Below are 5,945 nucleotides of genomic sequence, written 5' to 3'. Positions count from 1 at the left end.
TTCTCCCAAGAAAAAGTATGGAAATTGGTGTATTTCACAAAACACTTTTTTTTTTTGCATTACGTGAAACTCATGATCACCAACCAAATGTTACTACTGGTGGAAAAGACGAAGAAGACGGCGGGATGTAGTTGGAGGATGTCGCTTTTTTCTCTGACTTAATTCTTGAGCAAATTTATTCACGTGATTCTAATTGCATTTCTTGTTTAACAGAAAGACCACAACTGTGAAATTATCTTTTATTTTTCCAACATTAGCAGGATATCGACAAAGTTTTGCTCACATTTGTAAAGGAAACACAGCTATTGACAGAGCTATTTTTGAATGATCTAGTTGCTTTCCTTATTTTTCTTTTCCATAGAACGTACTCCAGTTGTTACTTGTGTTGAGTTTGAGAAACTGCAGTGATGGCAATGACTTTATAATAACTTTATGCAATCTGCGTGGCTTCCTTAGATGGGTGTCTTCCTTTGTCTGAACTGGATTGCCTGCGTATGGATATGAATCTGCCTGTAATGCTAGATTTGAATTTAGATGAACTAGATTAATATAAATCAAACTTACACCTATTTGGACTCTTTTTAAATGGGCACAAGTTATATATTTTTTTCTTGCAAACTCAATTCCAGTGAAATTTGCTGCGACTTGATGCTACACAGTTAGAACTGAGCTCAATACAAGTTATATTATTAGTGTGGCACAGTTTTATTTTTCAGCACCAGTCTAGGTACACATATTCCTATGTGATTTCCTGTAATAAGACACATGGATTTGCATCCGTAGCACTTGACCGTGCCGCTATTTCTTCTAAGGTAACATGCGGTTGCGTCCATCACAGGCTTTTGACACACTTCCGACTTGCCGCTGAGGCTCCAGACCATCATCCATTAATGAAAGACTTTCAAATGAACAAGAAGAGAACACAACATGTGACCGCCACAGGCCACCGGGCTGCTGTCTGGAAGCAGCTGTAAACACTTCAGAATGAGATCAGACAGAGCCCGGCGCACACATACACCGAGAAGAAAGGGAGCAGAAGGCCAGTCAAAGCCATTTCCTGTCCTACTGAGCTGGCTAATTGGGAAGTAAAGTCGCTAATCTGCGCCTGGCTCTAGTTACGCTCTCCACGAAGATGAGTATTTGCGCGCTAATATGTTTTGTACTTCCACCGCAGCTGTCTCCATCCATCCATACCATGGATGGATGGAGGCGGGCTTTTGAGACGGTCGATGGTGTGAGAGCTTACAGCACGGGATGGGAAGAGAGGAGAAGAGGGGGGAAAAAAAAAACCAAAGGAAAGTGAGCAGATTCAGGGAGCAAAGCTGCTGCTGCCTAAGCAGAGCGTGTGTTATATTGAATTTTACAAGCACTCATGAATAAGAGCTTCACACATCGTAGATAAATGTTAACATCCCCCGAGGCTATTCGCCACATTTCGTTCTTATTGTGCGACAATAGGGGTCTAGTTTTAAAAGTTCTCTGTAGGGTGTCTGCCAAAAAAGTCATCATTTAGTTACTTTATTAAATAATTGTGTAATCTGGTTAACCTTAAGCTGATCAGAATGAGCCACGAGTGATACAATGGCAGTAATTAATTTTTTTTTATCACTCAACCAATCTTTGTAGGACTATGCAGGCTAGACTTATAGTATAGTGGTGCGTATTAGAAACACACATAGATATTGTAAATATATTATTTTTGAACAAATTGTGTGTTTAAGCACAATGAGGCTGATTTTGTGGTTGATTTGTTATTATAATTACCATTCATGTTTCTAACCATGCATTAGCAGTTATACGTTAGCAGAATAGACAGATTTGCGCACATTTATAATAAAAACAGTTACAGTATGCATCAAAAACAACTTAAAACAAATTAGTTTTTGCATCACAGCAAAATTGTTCTCTGTCTCTTTAAGAACCTCCTACCTTTTCCGACACTCCCTGTTTAGCATGTCATCACAATACTTTTCCATTATGCTGTTTCACCAGGTGTTTGCTAATTGCTGCTGCCGCCGTTAATTACCACACATTAGGCGAAAACAATTTATCTGTTCATTAATCTTTTGCCTAATCATCACTGTTTACACTTTGTTATGAAGGTTATTGAGAAGAATCCAAACCGCCAAACAAAGTGCTTTTGCGAAGTAATTGCTTCTGAACTATCAGCATGTTGAATGTTTGGACATCACTGTCAGGCCCAAATGATGGATTCCCAGGAGCTGTAGCAGCAAAGGGGCACCTCTGAGATTTTATTGTATGGGTTTTGTAGAATATTAACCGCTAATATGATAACTGAACTGAAACATATTGAGTAGAGAAAGCGAGTTATTTCTAAAAACCACTCGTGAGTTTATACGTACTCCTTTCAGCTGGAGTCATAAAACATGCGGGACAGCAGGCGACACCGCAGCACAGAGGGTGCCACATCCTGGACGTCCCGTGTGTTTGTAACCTGATTCCTCGGTATGTTACTGGCAAACCAGAGTTGCTGCAGAAAAGTCCAAAAGTGTTCAGGTCAATTGCTTCGTCAGTGTTGATTCCACTGCAGCCAGTGTTTTTAATAGGCCACAGATCCGCCAAAACAAAACAAGGTCTGCTTGTCAGATGTACAGAGACGCGCGGCGGACTGCATTATGAGGAAGTCTGCTCCTTGTGACTAATCAGAGCCGCTCCTTTGATCACTTAGGAAGTATGGAGTCCTGCAGACGCTTTATCACCCTTGTTAATTTCTTATCGCTCATACAGAGCGCAAGCAGATCCAGCACAGAATTACTGGTAGGATGATGAGTTATGAGGATGTGGCCACGTTGGTGCCTCCATAGCAAATTCTATTGAAGTGAGTAAGGCCAATAATGACTGCACAGTAAGCTGTCGGTCTGGACCGGGTGAGGAGCAGGACGCTGCCGGAGCCATATGGTCAAGGTCAAAGGGCTGACAGAGGAAAGGGAGGAGTTTATGAGGACAGATGTTCCTGGAAGAACTTAAGTAATGGTAGACAGGGTGGACCTCACACTTATACCTTGTAAAGTTATTAGTAGGAAAACAGTAATATACTTACTGAATATCTCTATGAAACAGTTACCAGCTAAATTGGAGATCCAATATGTAACTTTAAGTTTTTGTTTTGTTTTAAATATATTTGTTAAAACTGTTATAAGTGTTAATCTACCATGTGTAGAAATTGTCTCATTCTGTCAAGCCGTAGTGACAGTTTGAAAAAACTTGTAAAAAAAAACCAAACATTGTTTATAAAAGTTACACATTGCATCTTTAATAATATGAAGATCTAATTGCCTTTAATTGTTTAAACATCAAACATACCTTGATATGCATTAAAACGCACAGTGGAAACCACCTTGGCACATTTTCCTCTTCTCTCTCCAAGGAGAATGAATGGCGCTCCTGGATTGGCTGCTCTGCAAATGCCAACCAGTAGCATGCCAAGTCTCATTGCACCTAGGCATTTCAGATTTCCAGCATGCATTTGTCTTTTCGGATATTTTAGATATGCACTTTGAACACGTAGGCAAGGGTCCAATGTAGATTGATTTAAAGGTCAGACAATGAGATTAAAAAAAGGTCTTTTTCTACAGGGTGTGTAAATCTGTGGCTTTAACTCTACTATCCTATGAGCCATGTTTTCAGTTGATTAGTAAATGAATCGTCCAGATACAACACAGCACTGAAAAGTGGCTCCCTATGCTAACACAACACTGCCGTTTTATTCATGGAATGCAAAATAAAGGACTGAATGTATCTACTTTCTTTAGCGGGATCTATCTACACGTGCAACATCCCCAGTTGAAGCAGTCTCTGTCCCCAGAGACAGAGATGGCGAACTTGATGTGTGTGTGTGTGTGAGCAGACTGTCTAAATGTTGAATGTGGCTGGAGAGGTAATTAACATTTTCCCTGCATTGGTTGCAAGTCGGCGTGCCTAAAATGATCCATGGAGATCTCTCCAAACCTGTAATGAACCCCATAAACTTCACTCCCCAACAATTTATTATTCAATGACAGCAGAAAAGGGCGAAATAAAACATCCAAATGGAAAAAACTAAATATTCTGACGATAAATTAAAAACTTGAAGTTCAAGGTGTAAGCTGCTGAAAATTCTGAAACCTCCAAAATTTTAAATTGCCTCTCAAAGCATTATCTAGTCGCTGTCAGGATATGCGAGTTTGACAGATAGTGTAAATGCTTCAGATATAAAAGCCTAACACTTATCCCTGTTTTAAGACTCGAATTTTCAAGTAAGAAACAAAGTTCTTGAGTTCTTGAGTTGCCCTGGATTACATTGAGGGAAACGGTACATAAAAACTGCTATTGGTCTGGCTGTTAACACTCCCCAGTTGCCATTTATAGATTTTTTTTTTTACCTGGTTGTTTTTGGCTCAGCCCCTTGGTTAATGAAGTAGTAAGTGGTCCGTAGCATCGCTCTACGCACCACTAAACTAGCATGAGAGTATTCAAAGTTGCTCGGACAAGGTCACCGTTTCATTACTGAAGCTAGACACCACAAATCCTGGTGTCGCAACCAAGGTCCTGTTTTTATTTATTTATTTTTTACTTTGGATCACCTGAATCTTGCTTCTAGGTCAAAGAACAGAAAGCCAAGTTGGATTTGCCGCACAGTTGCTTTGATAAGTCTGAGGATTTGAAGATTTACTTTTGATCGGTTTTAGGCAAGTGGATATTCTTTGATCTATTGTGTCTCTGATCTTGTCTTTACTGCAGATGCTCAATGCCGTATCTACTGACGGGTCTGGAAAATGCAGTTTACTTTTCATCCGACAAGTAATGGCATAAAACCACACACTTTGTTGTTTCTGTAAAGCTGTAATGTCACGGAGTAATACTTCTTTTTTTATTAATATTCAGCACCTTTCTTCCACTTCATCGGTAATTGCTGACCTTCAGCTGAACACCTCGGCATAAACCGTCTAATTTCAGGTCACCTCCGCTAACACTGCTCAATCATCTGACGTTGCAGTCTCACTCCAGGCTGTTTATTTGGTTCCTGTCGGGATCTCTAACAGCATTAGGGCCCTCATCTATTTCCCTAGTCGCTTGCTGTGATTCCTGGCATCTAAAGCTTCCGCTCCCATCTATCATATTCAGTGATAAATGATTTAACACACCTTAGTTTATCTGAAGGTGACCTCCCCTCGCAGCTTCTGCACTTTTCAGCCTGTCAGTCAAGGGAATTGTTTTGTTTTTGTCCCCAAGCTGGCAGCAAGTGATTTGTTTTTTTTGTTGTTTTTTTTTTTCTCTTACAAATTTGCTTTATGCATTACTTTTTAGAGGTTCTGGGCCTTCAGGTGTTTGACAACTTATTTAATCATTTCTGGGTCAGGTAAAAGTCAAAGGGTTCCTACAGTTACATTGTCCAGTGTCAACTACTATCAAAGTTTTATCGGAGATGCCTTGTCTGATACAATGCTGCATTATTCTTTTGCCACTGAATCGGTTAGTAGTTAAATTCAATATAGGATTAGCCTGCCTTCTGCAACCTGGGGGTCAGTATCTTGGTGCCTTGTTAAAGAGTGGTTGTAGGATCAGCTGGGGTGTGGAAAAAATGTATGCATTGATGGCAGTTTATCGACCAAAGGAACAAGATCCTACATACAATAAGCTAAAATTGGCTTCCTCAAACTTTTGCCATTGAGTTAAGGTTACAGGAAGTTATTGTCACAATGACATCCCCTTGAGTCAGTCAAATGACCGAAACAGTTTGGTGTAGGGAGTGAGAGATAAGACATGGGTGATGCATGTCACTCAAAAGGCCACTTCTACCTACTTTGGCTCAAGTAGGTACAGACAAAAGTTACACAAAATCAAACTAACTAATCTGATTATGTGGTTTGTATTAGAGAAATTGCTACACATCAGCAGTGAACCTTAGGATCTCTGCGTGTTTCGGCCATTAGCACTGTACATCC

The sequence above is a fragment of the Poecilia latipinna genome, unplaced genomic scaffold (genome assembly GCF_001443285.1).
Source record: "Poecilia latipinna isolate Pla-1442-1.1 unplaced genomic scaffold, P_latipinna-1.0 Scaffold548, whole genome shotgun sequence".
Lineage (NCBI taxonomy): Eukaryota > Metazoa > Chordata > Actinopteri > Cyprinodontiformes > Poeciliidae > Poecilia > Poecilia latipinna.
Note: the sequence above shows the minus strand (reverse complement) of the source record.